This window comes from Aethalodelphis obliquidens, unplaced genomic scaffold, assembly GCF_003676395.1.
Source record: "Aethalodelphis obliquidens isolate GAN/ISIS:26980383/991018 unplaced genomic scaffold, ASM367639v1 scaffold15, whole genome shotgun sequence".
Lineage (NCBI taxonomy): Eukaryota > Metazoa > Chordata > Mammalia > Artiodactyla > Delphinidae > Aethalodelphis > Aethalodelphis obliquidens.
This window is the reverse complement of record NW_020837959.1, coordinates 32,154,773-32,174,332: the sequence shown is the minus strand read 5'-3', so window position 1 is coordinate 32,174,332 and position 19,560 is coordinate 32,154,773. Positions and strand designations below refer to the sequence as shown.

At 37.7% G+C, this 19,560-nt stretch overlaps 1 protein-coding gene across 5 annotated transcripts in view; it reads left to right on the top strand.

Moving 5' to 3' along the window:
- Positions 1 to 19,560, top strand: part of PIBF1 (progesterone immunomodulatory binding factor 1) — a 213,458-nt gene that overhangs the window by 97,035 nt on the left and 96,863 nt on the right. The window lies entirely within an intron of this gene.

The following is a 19,560-nucleotide window of genomic DNA, read 5'->3' as shown; positions in this document are numbered from 1 at the left end:
AAGTATTCAACTCAATAGTCATTGAACCTTTGTGCATAACACTGTAGAAGAAAAAAAACTTAAAATGTGATTTTTGTTTCCAAAGAGCAGAAAGAATAAATGTATATATATATTTATATTTTAAAGCAAAATATTCTCTATCTTAAGGAGTCAATGCTGGTCTATGAATGTCCCTATCTATTTTAAAGGAGTATCGGGAATGACCTTTTAGAGGAGGTGGTCTATGAAATAAGCATCTGAAGTATGAATTGTGATATGCAGATCTGAGAGAAGGGCAGTCCCAAAACTTTATAAACCTTCCTAAATGTAGGAGAAAAAAAAAGTAAAGGATTGTCAGGAAACAACAGATAATTCAGTCAACTGATTTGGAGTGTACAGTTAGGTAGAGAATATAAATAATTTCATATTCTGGTAGGCCTGAAATGTCAGAATGAAGAGCTTATATTTCTTCAGTGAGCAATGAGGGGTGTTGTGATAAAAATCATTTTAGAGAATTAACTTGGCAGTAATATATCTATATAGACATATTTTATATATATATATTATATATACTTCTATATATATGTATATTCAGAGTAATTCAAGATACCATGAATAGGAGCACCTGAAGCTCAGGTGACATGTAACCATGGCCTCAATTGGTGTGATGGCATAGGGAATAGATGGGAAAATTGGTTTTAGAAATACAGCTGGGGGATGGTGACTTATGGAGATTTTTCTACCCTGCTCTCTACTCACCACGCTCCCTTTCCTAGAGAAAAGAAATTTCTACTATGTTTGGATCCTATTCCAAGACATTGTTCGGGCCATGTTTCTAGTTGGGTAGTCTCTAGCAAAAAGGTCAAAATCATGAGGACAGCTTGCTCTTCCGCTTCCTCTTTTCCTGTGACTAGAAAAACAGGGTTGGAGATCACTTGCAATTTTCAGCCTTTGGCAGTATATATGCGCTGATGTATATAGTCTTCAGAAGCTAGCCCGTGTTAAGATGGGACTGGGGCTTAATGGCCTCTCTTAAACCTATCTCATTCTCCATCCACATCTACCAGAGACCTCTGAATTGGGGTTTTCACTATGAGCCCAGCAAATAACATAGTCATAATTTTGTTTCCCATTTGATCCTGGCCTCTTTGCACCTGTCTTTTTCAAGAACATCATGCTGAGGGTGCATTAATGCATTTAATGGAGCATTAAATATTTCTTGGATTTCCCCAAATATTCTCTAATAGTACCCAATCCCACTATCTTCACAAGCAAGTGGATCCTACGGTCTGCACACATTAGAGGCAATATAATTTATGTTTCAGATTACTGTTTCTGGACGTAGATTGCCTAGCTTATGGTACTGGCTCTATTGTTACTGGGTGCATGCTTTAGGAAAGATATTTAACCTCTGTGTCTCAGTTTCCTCATCTATAAAATGAAGACAGTAATAGTAACTTAACTCATAGAATTGTTGTGAAGACTAAATTAGTGTTTGGCGTAGAGTTTGTCACATAATCAACATTAAACAGTAGCTATCGTGGTTATTAAGGACTCAGTAACTGACTAGATTTGAAAGTATGTTTGGGGCAGTTATCAGTGATTCCTACAAAAGTTTGGATAGTGGAGTTGACAATGATTTCATTCAGAAATAAGACTTTCTGAAAGCAGAGGTGATTCATGGATGAATGAAGGTTATGATATTGATTTAGGACTTGTACTTGAAGTTCTAACACACCATTGACATAATAAAAATATGGTAAATAAATGGGACTAAGGAACTCAAGCCTGGGAGAAAGATCAGGCCCATAAGATAAAAATTTTGGACACGTCAACATTGCTGAAACTTGTACTAAGAACTGTGAAGTTTGGGAAGAGATTTAATAAGTGCTAAATACTTTCTGTGGGTTAGATACTGTGCCAAATGCTTTGAGAGTTTTTTTCCTTCCTTGATTAATTTTTTTCTCAATTTCTGTTATTTCTCACAAATGCTAATCTTTTTAAGTGAGGAAATTAAGGCTGAAGGAGGTTGTTTTCTTAAAATGTCATAGCTGAAATCTACAAGCAAGCAATTAAACTAATGTAACTTTAGCAAGATTACAGAATACAGGGTCATCATGAAAAAGGTCAATTGTATTTCTGTATACTAGCAATAAGCAGTTGAAAATTTTGAAAATTAAAAGTTTTTTAATACTATCTGTAATAGCATCAAAAATACTAAGTATTTAAGGATTAAATTAACAAAATATGAAGCAAGTATACGACACTGAAAACTAGTAAATATTGCTGAATATTTAAAAGTAAGGTAGACCTAAATAAGTAGAGAGACACATCACGTTCATAGATTGGAACACTGAATATTGCTAAAGTGTCAGTTGTCCCCAAAGTGATGAATAGATTCAGTGCAATCATGATGAAAAACTCAGCAGGTATTTTGTAGAAAATGAGAAAGTAACCTAAAATTTATATGGAAATGTACAGGACCCAGAATATCCAAAATTTTTTTTTTTTTTTTTGTGGTACGCGGGCCTCTCACTGTTGTGGCCTCTCCCGTTGCGGAGGACAGGCTCCAGACGCGCAGGCTCAGCAGCCATGGCTCACGGGCCCAGCCGCTCCGCGGCATGTGGGATCTTCCCGGACCGGGGCACGAACCCGTGTCCCCTGCATCGGCAGGCGGACTCTCAACCACTGTGCCACCAGGGAAGCCCTATCCAAAATAATTTTTAAGAGATGAAAGTACCAGGATAATTCAATAAGGAATTACATAGTCTTTTCAACAACATGCTAGAATGTTTTGATATCCATACGCAAAAATACTACACCTCAACCCTTACCTCAAACAAAATATAAAAATTAATTTATAATTATTCATAGATCTAAATATAAGGACAAAAACTAGAAAGAAAACCATAAAAAAATCTTATTAACCTTGGGTTTATCAAAGAGTACATAAATAGGACACAGAGTGAAGCATGAAGAAAACACTTGTTAAATTCATCAAAAAAGAAATTTTTGCGCTTCTGATAAAAAAGGAAAAGGCAAGACACAGACTTGGGGAAAATATTTGCCAAAAATGTATCTAATAAAGGACTTGTATCCAGAATGCTTACAACTTAAGATAAGCATTCCAATTTAAAAAAAAAAAGGCGGGGTGGGGGGGCGGTGTCCAAGGTTGGAATAGACATTTCATGAAAGAAGAAATGCAAATAACTAATAAGCAAAAGAAGAGATGCTCAACATCATCAGTCATCAGGAAAATGAAAACGAAAACCACAATTAAATACCACGACAACCAGAATTCTACAATCTAGAATGGCTAGGTTTTAAAACACTATTGTTACCAGATGTTGACAAGATTGTGGATTAGCTGGAGTATCCATACATTGCTGGTACAAATGCAGAACGGTACAGTCACTTTGGAAAACAGTTTGGCAGTTTTTTATAAAGTTAAACATTAACTTACTATGTGATTCAGCAGTCCTGCTTCTGGTTATTTACCCAAGAGAAATAAAAACATGTGTCCACACAGGACCTGTCTGTAAATGTTTATAGCAGCCTTATCATAATGGTCCAAAACTGAAAACCCAAATACTCATCAGATAGTGAATGAATGAACAAATTTTGGTATATTCATACTATGTAAAACTACTCAGCAAGAAAAAGAAACCAACTACTCAACATACAATAACATGGGTGAATCTTTTAAAACGCATTATGTTGAATGAAAGAAGACAGTTACAAAAGGCTACATACTGTTTGATTTCATTTTTGTGACACTCTAGAAAAGACAAAACTAATGACAGATGGTCAGTCACCAAGAGCCAGAGGTAGCTAGGTTAAAAATATTGACTTCAAAGTAGCACAGAGAATTTGGGGGTTTGATGGAAATGTTCTGTATCATGGTCGTGGCCATGGTTATATGACTATAAACATTTGTTGAAACTCATAGACTTATATGCTCAAAATTGGTGAACTTTATGTATGTAAATTACATCCCAATAAAGCTGGGTTTCTTTGAGTGATTAAAAAAGGTATAGCCAATGGGTGGTTGTGCCAGTATTCAAATTTATTTCTCTACTTTATGGCCGGGGTGGGAGCATCAGACAAAAAATAATTGAAAGTTGGGAAGCAGAAGAAACCTTTGCTGGATAGATAACTGATCTTAGTAAAGAGGAAATCGTCAAAGGAGAGTGAAGAGGGCTCTGAATGTCTTAATAAAAGACAGCAATTTTTGGAACACCCAGTGCAGAGACTATAATAGTCTAATAGATATGAATAAGTTTATTCCAAGCAGCAGTAAGAGCCAGGTCATGGACTTGGTTAGCATGTTGTCAGTAATGTTCCAGAGCTTCTAATCAGGGGTTGACAATTCAAATCAGAGCCAAACCAAATCTAGCCTGCCATCTGTTTTAGCACAGCCTGCAAGCTAAAAATGGTTTTTATATTCTTTAATTATTAGAAAAAAATCAGATGTCATGACATTTGAAAATTATGAAATTCAAATGTTAGTGTCCATAAATAAAGTGTTATTGGAACACAGTACACACATTCGCTTATGGATCATCTATGCCTCCTTTCATGCTACAACTGCACAGAGCCTAAAATTTTTGCTTCTGGACCTTTACAGAAGAAGTTTGCTGATTCCTCATCTAAAGCATTTATGCCAGCTTTTCAGGAGCTTCCACAAGTAGCAGTGGTCATTATCCACCTCCTTCTCTGTGGCCATTCCCAGGTCTGAGTAGGCGGGTCACCGTTTGTGGACTGCTTCCTGGATATCAGCATGCTTTTCCCAGTGCATCTCTTTAGCTGGGCAAATGAAAAATTATTTGACTTTGAAGACATAGTTCTGTGTCTTGGTAAGGATAACATTCTACTACTGAAAAAAAAATCAAGTTCTATGCTTCCAAAATTTCTATATTTCAAGTAATTAGAACATCTTATGGTTCATATGAAACATGATGAGACATGTAGGCCAGATTGAAAAATGGAACTGCTTGGCCAGGAAAGCATGTAAGGTCACCTATCGTTTTACCCATGACAGCCCTTTTTTTTTTAATTTTTATAAAAAGTGTCTGGCAATCTTGAGTATTTAATTTCATTCAATAAATACTTAGTGTTTACTGTACCAGCAGTTTTAAGCATTTTACTAATATTAGTTCATTTAATCCTCATAACATGATATTACTATAATTATTCACATTTTATAGCTGTGGAAACTGAGACATAGGTAGAAAGGGGAAGGTGTGGACCCACACAGTCTGGCTTTAGAATCCTTGCTTGATTTAGTTATATGTAAATATTTAAAATTACATTATGTAAAAGAATGCTTCGGTCTCATTACATGAATCTTCAATATCACTTGAGGCACTTTTTTAATTAAAACAATTAAAATAGTTTTCCAAAACAAGTCATCTTCACTGCTTTTTTTTTTTTATACAGCAGGTTCTTATTAGTCATCAATTTTATACACATCAGTGTATACATGTCAATCCCAATCTCCCAATTCATCCCACCACCACCCCCACCACCTCGCTGCTTTCCCCCCTTGGTGTCCATACGTTTGTTCCCTACATCTGTGTCTCTATCTCTGCCCTGCAAACTGGCTCATCTGTACCATTTTTCTAAGTTCCACATATATGCATTAATATACGATATTTGTTTTTCTCTTTCTGACTTACTTCACTCTGTATGACAGAATCTAGATCCATTCAGGTCTCTACAAATGACCCAATTTCATTCCTTTTTATGACAAATATTCCATTGTATATATGTACCACATCTTCTTTATCCATTTGTCTGTCGATGGGCATTTAGGTTGCTTCTGTGACCTGGCTATTGTAAATACTGCTGCAATGAACATTGAGGTGCATGTGTCTTTCTGACTTATGGTTTTCTCTGGGTATATGCCTGGTACTGGGATTGCTGGGTCATATGGTAATTCTATTTTTAGTTTTTTAAGAAACCTCCGTACTGTTCTCCATAGTGGCTGTATCAGTTTACATTCCCACCAACAGTGCAAGAGGATTCCCTTTTCTCCATACCGCCTCCAGCATTTGTTGTTTGTAGATTTTCTGATGATGCCCATTCTCACTGGTGTGAGGTGATACCTCATTGTAGTTTTGATTTGCATTTCTCTAATAATTAGAGATGTTGAGCAGCTTTTCATGTGCTTCTTGGCCATCTGTATGTCTTCTTTGGAGAAATGTGTATTTAGGTCTTCTGCCCATTTTTGGATTGGGTTGTTTGTTTTTTTAATATGGAGCTGCATGAGCTGTTTATATATTTTTGAGATTAATCCTTTGTCCGTTGATTCGTTTGCAAATATTTTCTCCCATTCTGAGGGCTGTCTTTTCGTCTTGTTTGTAGTTTCCTTTGCTTTGCAGTCTTTTAAGTTTCATTAGGTCCCATTTGTTTATTTTTGTTTTTATTTCCATTACTCTAGGAGGTGGATCAAAAAAAATCTTGCTGTGATTTATGTCAGAGTGTTCTTCCTATGTTTTCCTCTAAGAATTTTATAGTGTCCACCCTTACATTTAGGTCTCTAATCCATTTTGAGTTTATTTTTGTGTATGGTGTTCGGGAGTGTTCTAATTTCATTCTTCTACATGTACCTGTTCAGTTTTCCCAGCACCACTTACTGAAGCTGCTGTCTTTTCTGCATTGTATATCCTTGCCTCCTTTGTCATAGATTAGTTGACCATAGGTTTGTGGGTTTATCTCTGGGCTTTCTATCCTGTTCCATTGATCTATGTTTCTGTTTTTGTGCCAGTACTGTATTGTCTTGATTACTGTAGCTTTGTAGTGTAGTCTGAAGTCAGGGAGTCTGATTCCTCCAGCTCGGTTTTTTTGCCTCAAGACTGCTTTGGCTATTTGGGGTCTTTTGTGTCTCCATACAAATTTTAATATTTTTTGTTCTAGTTCTGTAAAAAATGCCACTGGTAATTTGATAGGAATTGCATTCAATCTGTAGATTACTTTGAGTAGTATACACATTTTCACAATGTTGATTCTTCCAATCCAAGAACATGGTATATCTCTCCATCTGTTTGTGTCATCTTTGATTTCTTTCATCAGTGTCTTATAGTTTTCTGAGTACAGGTCTTTTACCTGCTTAGGTAGGTTTATTCCTAGGTATTTTTATTCTTCTCATTGCAGTGGTGAATGGGATTGTTTCCTTAATTTCTCTTTCTGATCTTTCATTGTTAGTGTATAGGAATGCAAGAGATTTCTGTGCATTAATTTTTTTTAATTTATTTTTGACTGCATGGAGTCTTTGTTGCTGTATGCGGGCTTTCTCTAGTTGCGGTGAGCGGGGGCTACTCTTCATTGCAGTGCAGGGTCTTCTCATTGCAGTGGCTTCTCTTGTTGCAGAGCATGGGCTCTAGGTGCACGGGCTTCAGTAGTTGTGGCATGCAAGCTCAGTAGTTGTGGCTCAGGGGCTCTAGAACACAGGCTCAGTAGTTGTGGCACACGGGCTTAGATACTCTGCGGCATATGGCATCTTCTTGGACCAGGGCTTGAACCCATGTCCCCTGCATTGGCAGGTGGATTCTTAACCATTGTGCCACCAGGGAAGCCCCGTGCATTAATTTTGTATCCTGCAGCTTTACCAAATTCATTGATTAGCTCTAGTAGTTTTCTGGTGGCACCTTTAGGATTCTCTATGTATAGTATCATGTCATCTGCAAACAGTGACAGTTTTACTTCTTCTTTTCCAATTTGTATTCCTTTTATTTCTTTTTCTTCTCTGATTGCCATGGCTAGGACCTCCAAAACTATGTTGAATAATAGTGGTGACAGTGGACATCCTTGTCTTGTTTCTGATCTTAGAGGAAATGGTTTCAGTTCTTCACCATTGAGAATGATGTTTGCTATGGGTTTGTCATATATGGCCTTTATTATGTTGGGGTAGGTTCCCTCTGTGCCCACTTTCTGGAGGGTTTTTATCATAAATGGCGTTGAATTTTGTCAGAAGCTTTTTCTGCATCTATTGAGATGATCATATGGTTTTTCTTCTTCAATTTGTTGATATGGTGTATCACATTGATTGATTTGCATATATTGAAGAATCCTTGCATCCCTGGGATAAATCCCTCTTGATCATGGTGTATGATCCTTTTAATGTGTTGTTGGATTCTGTTTGCTAGTATTTTGTTGAGGGTTTTTGCATCTATATTCAGCAGTGATATTGGTCTGTAATTTTCTTTTTTTGTAGTATCTTTGTCTGGTTTTGGTAGCAGGGTGATGGTGGCCTCATAGAATGAGTTTGGGAGTGTTCCTTCCTCTGCAATTTTTTGGAAGAGTTTGAGAAGGATGGGTGTTAGCTCCTCTCTAAATGTTTGATAGAATTCATCAGTGAAGCCATCTGGTCCTGGACTTTTGTTTGTTGGAAGATTTTTAATCACAGCGTCAATTTCGTTACTTGTGATTGGTCTGTCCATTTCTTGCAGGTAGTCCGTTTTATTAGCATAGAGTTGCTTGTAGTAGTCTCTTATGATGCTTTGTATTTCTGCAATGTCTGTTGTAGCTCCTTTTTCATTTCTAATTTTATTAATTTGAGTACTCTCCCTCTTTTTCTTGATGAGACTGGCTAAAGGCTTATCTACTTTGTTTATCTTCTCAACGAACCAGCTTTTAGTTTTATTGACCTTTGCTATTGTTTTCTTTGTTTCTATTTCACTTATTTCTGCTCTGATCTTTATTATTTCTTTCCTTCTGTTAACTTTGGGGTTTTTTTGGTTTTTTTTTCCTAATGTTAGATTGTTTATTTGAGATTTTTCTTGTTTCTTGAGGTAGACTTGTATTGCTATAAACTTCCCTCTTAGAACTGCCTTTGCTGCATCCCATAGGCTTTGGATCATCCTGTTTTCATTGTCGTTTTTCTCTAGGTATTTTTTTGATTTCTTCAGTGATCTTTTGCTTATATAGTAACACATTGTTTAGCCTACACGTGTTTGTGTTTTTTATGGTTTTTTCCCTGTAATTGATTTCTAATCTCATAGTGTTGTGGTAGGAAAAGATGCTTCATACGATTTCAGTTTTCCTAAATTTACTGAGGCTTGATTTTGTGATTCAAGATGTGGTCTATCCTGAAGAATGTTCTGTGTACACTTGAGACGAAAGTGTAATCTGCTGTTTTTGGATGGAATGTCCTATAAAAATCAATTAAATCTATTTGGCCTATTGTGTCATTTAAAGCTTGTGTTTCCTTATTAATTTTCTGTCTGGATGATCTGTCCATTGGTGCAAGTGAGGTGTTAAAGTTCCCCATTATTATTGTGTTACTGTCGATTTCCTCTTTTATAGCTGTTAGCAGTTGCCTTATGTATTGAGGTGCTCCTATGTTGGGTGCATATATATTTATAATTGTTATATCTTCTCCTTGGATTGATCCCTTGATCATTATGTAGTGTCCTTCCTTGTCTCTTGTAACATTCTTTATTTTCAAGTCTATTTTATCTGATATGAGTATTGCTACTCTAGCTTTCTTTTGATTTCCATTTGCATGGAATATCTTTTTCCATCCCCTCACTTTCAGTCTGTATATGTCCCTAGGTCTCAAGTGGGTCTCCTGTAGACAGCATATATATGGGTCTTCTTTTTGAATCCATTCAATGAGCCTGTGTCTTTTGGTTGGAGCATTTAATCCATTCACATTTAAGGTAATTATTGATATGTATGTTCCTGTTACCATTTTCTCAATTGTTATGGGTATATTTTTTTTTCATATTTGGCACCATTTCATTAGAATACAAATGTCATAGTGTGACTAACATACCACTGATGAAAACATTTTAAATTACATTAGCATTGAAATTTAACCAATTTGTAAGTTTTAACATTAGTGACTATTAATCTCAATCAAAATAAATTTGTTTGATAATGCCACTTAAACAGATCAATGATAGTGTTTTGGGTTTTTTTGGGTTTTTTTTTTTACATCTTTATTGGAGTATAATTGCTTTACAATGGTGTGTTAGTTTCTGCTTTATAACAAAATGAATCAGTTATACATATACATATGTTCCCATATCTCTTCCCTCTTGCGTCTCCCACCCTCCCACCGTCCCTATCCCACCCCTCCAGGCGGTCACAAAGCACCAAGCTGATCTCCCGGTGCTTTGCGGCTGCTTCCCACTAGCTGTCTACCTTACGTTTGGTAGTGTATATATGTCCACGCCTCTCTCGCTTTTCACAGCTTACCCTTCCCCCTCCCCATATCCTCAAGTCCATTCTCTAGTAGGTCTGTGTCTTTATTCCTGTCTTACATGACATTTTTTTTTCTTAAATTCCATATATATGTGTTAGCATATGGTATTTGTCTTTCTCTTTCTGACTTACTTCACTCTGTATGACAGACTCTAGGTCTATCCACCTCATTACAAACAGCTCGGTTTTGTTTCTTTTTATGGCTGAGTAATATTCCATTGTATATATGTGCCACATCTTCTTTATCCATTCATCCGATGATGGACACTTAGGTTGCTTCCATCTTCTGGCTATTGTAAATAGAGCTGCAATGAACATTTTGGTACATGACTCGTTTTGAATTATGGTTTTCTCAGGGTATATGCCCAGTAGTGGGATTGCTGGGTCATATGGTAGTTCTATTTGTAGTTTTTTAAGGAACCTCCATACTGTTCTCCATAGTGGCTGAACCAATTCACATTCCCACCAGCAGTGCAAGAGTGTTCCCTTTTCTCCACACCCTCTCCAGCATTTATTGTTTCTAGATTTTTTGATGATGGCCATTCTGACCGGTGTGAGATGATATCTCATTGTAGTTTTGATTTGCATTTCTCTAATGATTAATGATGTTGAGCATTCTTTCATGTGTTTGTTGGCAGTCTGTATATCTTCTTTGGAGAAATGTCTATATAGGTCTTCTGCCCATTTTTGGATTGGATTGTTTGTTTCTTTGTTATTGAGCTGCTTATAAATTTTGGAGATTAATCCTTTGTGAGTTGCTTCATTTGCAAATATTTTCTCCCATTCTGAGGGTTGTCTTTTGGTCTTGTTTATGGTTTCCTTTGCTGTGCAAAAGCTTTGAAGTTTCATTAGGTCCCATTTGTTTATTTTTGTTGTTATTTCCATTTCTCTAGGAGGTGGGTCGAAAAGGATCTTGCTGTGATTTATGTCATACAGTGTTCTGCCTCTGTTTTCCTCTAACAGTTTGACAGTTTCTGGCCTTATATTTAGGTCTTTAATCCATTTTGAGCTTATTTTTGTGTATGGTGTTAGGGAGTGATCTAATCTCATACTTTTACATGTACTTGTCCAGTTTTCCCAGCACCACTTATTGAAGAGGCTGTCCTTTCTCCATTGTACATTCCTGCCTCCTTTATCAAAGATAAGGTGACCATATGTGCGTGGGTTTATCTCTGGGCTTTCTATCCTGTTCCATTGATCTATCTTTCTGTTTTTGTTCTAGTACCATACTGTCTTGATTACTGTAGCTTTGTAGTATAGTCTGAAGTCAGGGAGCCTGATTCCTCCAGCTCCGTTTTTCGTTCTTAAGATTGCTTTGGCTATCGGGGTCTTTTGTGTTTACATACAAATTGTGAAATATTTTGTTCTAGTTCGGTGAAAAATGCCAGTGGTAGTTTGATAGGGATTGCATTGAATCTGTAGATTGCTTTAGGTAGTAGAGTCATTTTCCCAATGTTGATTCTTCCAATCCAAGAACATGGTATATCTCTCCATCTATTTGTATCATCTTTAATTTCTTTCATCAGTGTCTTATAATTTTCTGCATACAGGTCTTTTGTCTCTTTAGGTAGGTTTATTCCTAGATATTTTATTCTTTTTGTTGCAATGGTAAATGGGAGTGTTTCCTTAATTTCACTTTCAGATTGTTCATCATTAGTGTATAGGAATGCAAGAGATTTCTGTGCATTAATTTTGTATCCTGCTACTTTACCAAATTCTTTGATTAGCTCTAGTAGTTTTCTGGTAGCATCGTTAGGATTCTTTATGTATAGTATCACGTCATCTGCAAATAGTGACAACTTTACTTCTTCTTTTCCAATTTGGATTCCTTTTGTTTTCTTTTCTCCTCTAATTGCTGTGGATAAAACTTCCCAAACTATGTTGAGTAAGAGTGGTGAGAGTGGGCAACCTTGTCTTGTTCCTGATCTTAGTGGAGATGGTTTCAGTTTTTCACCATTGAGGACGATGTTGGCTGTGGATTTGTCATATATGGCCTTTATTATGTTGAGGAAAGTTCCCTCTATGCCTACTTTCTGCAGGGTTTTTATTATAAATTGGTGTTGAATTTTGTCGAAAGCTTTCTCTGCATCGATTGAGATGATCATATGGTTTTTCTCCTTCAATTTGTTAATATGGTTTATCACATTGATTGATTTGCATACATTGAAGAATCCTTGCATCCCTGGAATAAACCCCACTTGATCATGGTGTATGATCCTTTTAATGTGCTGTTGGATTCTGTTTGCTAGTATTTTGTTGAGGATTTTTGCATCTATGTTCATCAGTGATATTGGCCTGTAGTTTTCTTTCTTTGTGACTTCCTTGTCTGGTTTTGTTATCAGGGTGATGGTGGCCTCGTAGAATGAGTTTAGGCGTGTTCCTCCCTCTGCTATATTTTGGAAGAGTTTCAGAAGGGTAGGTGTTAGCTATTCTCTAAATATTTGATAGAATTCTCCTGTGAAGCCATCTGGTCCTGGGCTTTTGTTTGTTGGAAGATTTTTAATCACAGTTACAATTTCAGTGCTTGTGATTGGTCTGTTCATATTTTCTATTTCTTCCTGATTCATTCTTGGCAGGTTGTGCATTTCTAAGAATTTGTCTATTTCTTCCAGGTTGTCCATTTTGTTGGCATAGAGTTGCTTGCAGTAATCTCTCATGATCTTTTGTATTTCTGCAGTGTCAGTTGTTACTTCTCCTTTTTCATTTGTAATTCTATTGATTTGAGTCTTCTCCCTTTTTTTCTTGATGAGTCTGGCTAATGCTTTATCAATTTTGTTTATCTTCTCAAAGAACCAGCTTTTAGTTTTATCGATCTTTGCTATTGTTTCCTTCATTTCTTTTTCATTTATTTCTGATCTGATTTTTATGATATCTTTCCTTCTGCTAACTTTGGGGGTTTTTTGTTCTTTCTCTAATCGCTTTTGGTGCAAGGTTAGGTTGTTTATTCGAGATGTTTCCTGTTTCTTAAGGTAGGATTGTATTGCTATAAACTTCCCTCTTAGAACTGCTCTTGCTGCGTCCCATAGGTTTTGGGTCATCGTGTCTCCATTGTCATTTGTTTCTAGGTAATTTTTGATTTCTTCAGTGATCACTTGGTTATTAAATAGTGTATTGTTTAGCCTCCATGTGTTTGTACTTTTTACAGATCTTTTCCTGTAATTGATATCTAGTCTCATAGTGTCGTGGTCGGAAAAGATACTTGATACAATTTCAGTTTTCTTAAATTTACCAGGGCTTGATTTGTGACCCAAGATATGATCTATCCCAGAGAATGTTCCATGAGCACTTGAGAAAAATGTGTGTTCTGTTGTTTTTGGATGGAATGTCCTATAAATATCAATTAAGTCCATCTTGTTTAATGTATCATTTAAAGCTTGTGTTTCCTTATTTATTTTCATTTTGGATGATCTGTCCATTGGTGAAAGTGGGGTATTAAAGTCCCCTACTATGAATGTGTTACTGTTGATTTCCCCTTTTATGACTGTTAGTATTTGCCTTATGTATTGTGGTACTCCTATGTTGGGTGCATAAATATTTACAATTGTTATATCTTCTTCTTGGATCGATCCCTTGATCATTATGTAGTGTCCTTCTTTGTCTCTTCTAGTAGTCTTTATTTTAAAGTCTATTTTGTCTGATATGAGAATTGCTACTCCAGCTTTCTTTTGGTTTCCATTTGCATGAAATATCTTTTTCCATCCCCTTACTTTCAGTCTGTATGTGTCTCTAGGTCTGAAGTGGGTCTCTTGTAGACAGCATATATATGGGTCTTGTTTTTCTATCCATTCAGCCAATCTTTGTCTTTTGGTGGGAGCATTTATTCCATTTACATTTAAGGTAATTATCGATATGTATGTTCCTATTCCCATTTTCTTAATTATTTTGGGTTCGTTATTCTAGGTCTTTTCCTTCTCTTGTGTTTCTACCCAAGAGAAGTTCCTTTAGCATTTGTTGTAAAGCTGGTTTGGTGGTGCTGAACTCTCTCAGCTTTTGCTTTTCTGTAAAGGTTTTAATTTCTCCATCAAATCTGAATGACATCCTTGCTGGATAGAGTAATCTTGGTTGCAGGTTTTTCTCCTTCATCACTTTAAATATGTCCTGCCAGTCCCTTCTGGCTTGCAGAGTTTCTGCTGAAAGATCAGCTGTTAACCTTATGGATATTCCCTTGTGTGTTATTTGTTGTTTTTCCCTTGCTGCTTTTAATATGTTTTCTTTGTATTTAATTTTTGACAGTTTGATTAATATGTGTCTTGGCGTATTTCTCATTGGATTTACCCTGTATGGGACTCTCTGTGCTTCCTGGACTTGATTAGCTATTTCCTTTCCCATATTAGGGAAGTTTTCAACTATAATCTCTTCAAATATTTTCTCAGTCCCTTTCTTTTTCTCTTCTTCTTCTGGAACCCCTATAATTCGAATGTTGGTGTGTTTAATGTTGTCCCAGAGGTCTCTGAGACTGTCCTCAGTTCTTTTCATTCTTTTTTCTTTATTCTGCTCTGCAGTAGTTATTTCCACTATTTTATCTTCCAGGTCACTTATCCTTTCTTCTGCCTCAGTTATTCTGCTATTGATCCCATCTAGAGTATTTTTAATTTCATTTATTGCATTGTTCATCATTGCTTGTTTCATCTTTAGTTCTTCTAGGTCCTTGTTAAATGTTTCTTGCATTTTGTCTATTCTATTTCCAAGGTTTTGGGTCATCTCTACTATCATTATTCTGAATTCTTTTTCAGGTAGACTGCCTATTTCCTCTTCATTTGTTAGGTCTGGTGGGTTTTTATCTTGCTCCTTCATCTGCTGTGTGTTTTTCTGTCTTCTCATTTTGCTTATCTTACTGTGTTTGGGGTCTCCTTTTTTGCAGGCTGCTGGTTCATAGTTTGTTGTTTTTGGTGTCTGTCCCCAGTGGCTAGGTTGGTTCAGTGGGTTGTGTAGGCTTCCTGGTGGAGGGGACTAGTGCCTGTGTTGTAGTGGATGAGGCTGGATCTTGTCTTTCTGGTGGGCAAGTCCACGTCTTTTGCTGTGTTTTGGGGTGTCTGTGGAGTTATTATTATGATTTTAGGCAGCCTCTCTGCTAATGGGTGTGGTTGTGTTCCTGTCGTGCTAGTTGTTTGGCATAGGGTGTCCAGCACTGTAGCTTGCTGGTCGTTGAGTGAAGCTGGGTGCTGGTGTTGAGATGGAGATCTCTGGGAGATTTTTGCCGTTTGATATTATGTGGAGCTGTGAGGTCTCTTGTGGACCAGTGTCCTGAAGTTGGCTCTCCCACCTCAGAGGCACAGCACTGACTCCTCTCTGCGGCGCCAAGAGCCTTTCTTCCACACGGCTCAGAATAAAAGGGATAAAAAGTAGAAAGAAAGAATTAGTAGAAGAAAAAGAAAGAAAGAAAGGAGGGAGGGATGGACGGAGGGAGGGAGGGAGGGAGGAAGGAAGGAGGGAAGGAAAGAAAGAAGATAAAGTAAAATAAAGTAAGATAAAATATAATAAAGTTATTAAAATAAAAAATAATTATTAAGTGAAAAAAATTTTAAAAAAAAACGGACGGGTAGAACCTTAGGACAAATGGTGGAAGCAAAGCTATACAGAGAAATCTCACACAGAAGCATACACATACACACAAAAAGAGGGAAAGGGGAAAAAATCATAAATCTTGCTCTCAAAGTCCACCTCCTCAATTTGGGATGATTCGTTGTCTAAAGGAGGGAAGGAAGGAAAGAAAGAAAGAAAGAAAGAAGATAAAGTAAAATAAAGTCATTACAATAAAAAATATTTATTAAGAAAAAAAATAAAAAAAAAAAAACACAGACAGATAGAACCCTAGGACAAATGGTGGAAGCAAAGCTATACAGACAAAATCTCACACAGAAGCATACACACTCACAGAAAGAGGGAAAGCGGAAAGAATCATAAATCTTGATCTCAAAGTCCACCTTCTCGATTTGGGATGATTCGTTGTCTATTCATGTATTCCACAGATGCAGGGTACATCAGGTTGATTGTGGAGCTTTAATCCGCTGCTTCTGAGGCTGCTGGGAGAGATTTCCCTTTCTCTTCTTTGTTCTCACAGCTCCCAGGGGCTCAGCTTTGGATTTGGCCCCGCCTCTGCATGTTGGTCAGCCGGAGGGCGTCTGTTCTTCGCTCAGAGAGGACGGGGTTAAAGGAGCAGCTGCTTCAGGGACTCTGGCTCACTCAGGCCGGGGGAGGGGGGCCGGGGGGGGGAGAGGAAGGGGCACTGAGTTCGGGGCAGGCCTGCAGCTGCAGAGGCCGGCATGATGTTGCACCAGCCCGAGGTGCACCGTGCAATCTCCTGGGGAAGTTGTCCCTGGATCCCGTGACCCTGGCAGTGGCGCGCTGCACAGGCTCCCCGGAAGGGGGATGTGGATAGTGACCTGTGCTCACACACAGGCTTCTTGGTGGCAGCAGCAGCAGCCTTAGCATCTCATGCACGTCTCTGGGGTCTGCACTTTTAGCCGCAGCTCACGCCTGTCTCTGGAGCTCGTATAAACAGCACTCTTAATCCCCTCTCCTCGCGCACCAGGAAACAAAGAGGGAAGAAAAAGTCTCTTGCCTCTTTGGCAGGTCCAGACTCGATAGTGCTCTTTTATTAATAGTGTAGGATATTTTTTTCCTTTGGGCTTAGTCTGGCTTCGCTTGCTCAGAGGGTGGCGCGTGCAGAGGCTTCACACCCATCCTTTCAGACCAGATTTCCTGGTGTGAAATGTTATGGGTTTATTTTTGTAGCTCCTTTTCTTCTCTTGTGTTTCCCACTTAGAGAAGTTCGTTTAGCATTTGTTGTAGAACTGGTTTGGTGGTGCTGAATTCTCTTAGCTTTTGCTTGTCTGTAAAGCTTTTGATTTCTCTTGTCAAGTCTGAATGAGATCCTTACCGGGTAGAGTAATCTTGGTTGTAGGTTCTTCCCTTTCATCACTTTATTTTTTTAATTAATTTATTTTTATTTATTTATTTATTTATTTATTTATTTATTTTTTGGCCGCATTGGGTCTTCGTTGCTGTGTGCAGGCTTTCGCTAGTTGCAGCGACCAGAGGCTACTCTTTGTTGCGGTGTGCAGGCTTCTCATTGCAGTGGCTTCTCTTTTTGCAGAGCACAGGCTCTAGGCACGCGGTCTTCAGTAGTTGCGGGATGCGGGCTCAGTAGTTGTGGCTCGCGGGCTCTAGAGCACAGGCTTAGTAGTTGTGGCGCACGGGCTTTGTTTCATCACTGCATGTGGTATCTTCCTAGACCAGGGCTTGAACCCGTGTCCTCTGCATTGGCAGGTGGATTCTTAACCACTGTGCCACCACGGAAGCCCATCATCACTTTAAATATATCATGTCACTCCCTTCTGGCTTGTAGAGTTTCTGCTGAGAAATCAGCTGTTAACCTTATGGGAGTTCCCTTGCATGTTATTTGTCATTTTTCCCTTGTTGCTTTCAATAATTTTTCTTTGTCTTCAATTTTTGCCAGTTTGATTACTGTGTGTCTCAGCATGTTTCTCCTTGGGTTTATCCTGCCTGGGACTCTCTGCGCTTCCTGGACTTGGGTGGCTATTTCATTTCCCACATTAGGGAAGTTTTCATCTGTAATATCTTTAAATATTTTCTCAGGCGCTTTCTCTCCCTCTTCTCCTTCTGGGACCCCTGTAATGTGAATGTTGTTGCTTAATGTTGTCCCAGAGGTCTCTTAAGCTGTCTTCATTTATTTTCATTCTTTTTTCTTTATTCTGTTTTGTGGCAGTGAATTCCACCATTCTGTCTTCCAGGTCACTTAGCCGTTCTTTTGCCTCAGTTTTTCTGCTATTGATTCCTTCTTGTGTATTTTTCATTTCAGTTACTGTATTGTTCACCTCCGTTTGTTTGTTCTTTAATTCTTCTCAGTGTTTTTTCTCTAATTCTCCTAGGTCTTTGTTAAACATTTCTTGCATTTTCTCAATCTTTGCCTCCATTCTTTTTCCGAGGTCCTGGATCATCTTCATTATCATTATTCTGAATTCCTTTTTTGGAAGGTTGCCTATCTCCACTTCATTTAGTTGTTTTTCTGGGGTTTTGTTTTGTTCCTTCATCTGGTACGAAATCCTCTGCCTTTTTATTTTATCTTATCTTTCTGTGAATGTGATTTTCCTTCCACAGACTGCAGAATTGTAGTCCTTGCTTCTGCTGTCTGCCCTCTTTCTGGAGACAAAATCAGTGACATCATCTGCCTTCCAGTGAAAAGAGTACTTTGTGATGTACCAGTGTTAGCCTGTCTGATATAATAGGTCATACAATACGGGGAAGGAAGTTCACTGCTTTTTATATTTTTTCACTGTTGGAATCCCTAGATGGTACTGTTGTCAGATTTTCATCTTTTGCCACAGTATCCATTCAAAAACAATTTTTTTCCATTTGTTTTTTTGGTGTGTTTGTGATCTTCACAGTGTGATTGATTATGTTTCTTTTTTAAGATAATCTTTAACACCTGCTTGTGGTGTCGTTGTGAGGCTGCATCCCAAAAATAATTATTATATGTGTTAAGTATCTTTGCTTCTATATTTATTGATTCTTTTAAGAGAACAATATTAGCATCAAAATTTGCATTGATTATGGTCTTTGCAAGCCAATGTGTTCTCCCTACACAGTGTCTTGTATTTCCAAATAAAGCTATTGAGAGAATACTCAATGGGAAGGATTTTATGAAAACTCAAAGAAAAAGTGACACCCTTTTTGCCTTCCGAATGATTTGAGGGAAAGGCCTCATCTTATATTCACACCCGTACTGTAGGTATTGGTGGGGCACAGAGCCAACTTTGTCCAAAGCAACAGGAATAACTTTTCTCTCTAGATTTCTTTCTAGGACATCTATAACACCTTTAATGATTTGAACCTCCTTAAACCCCACACCTAAACCCAGGTTTACTCTCCCCATGGGGAGTCATTGTGTGTTTGATTCTTTTTGTAGACAGCCCTGGCCTGTTTCATCTTCTTTTTTCACCTTTCAGTCATGCCCTTTGCCTCTGCTGTCTTCCTTCTTTAGTTGTGTCTCTCCTCACTTAGCTGCCAACAGGGTATTGCTGGAGTTTGTGTATGTCTTTTTGGTACATACTTTATTTTTATTTAAAATTTTTTTTCTCTCTTGGATACAGGTTGTTATAGGGTAAGAGCGCAGAAATTTGAGGCAGGCCTGGGTGCAAATTCCAGCTTTGTTACTTACTTGGGCAAGTTACTAACCTTTCTAAGTCTCAGTTTCTTTATCTCTGAAAAGAGAATAATCTGAAACTCTGTTAAAATTTTAGAGATGATTAAGTGAAAAGCATATATATACATAAATAGCAAATATAAACATAAGGCACTAAAACGTTGGGCTCCTTTCCTTTGTATTGTTTTGTACACATGCTGACAGGA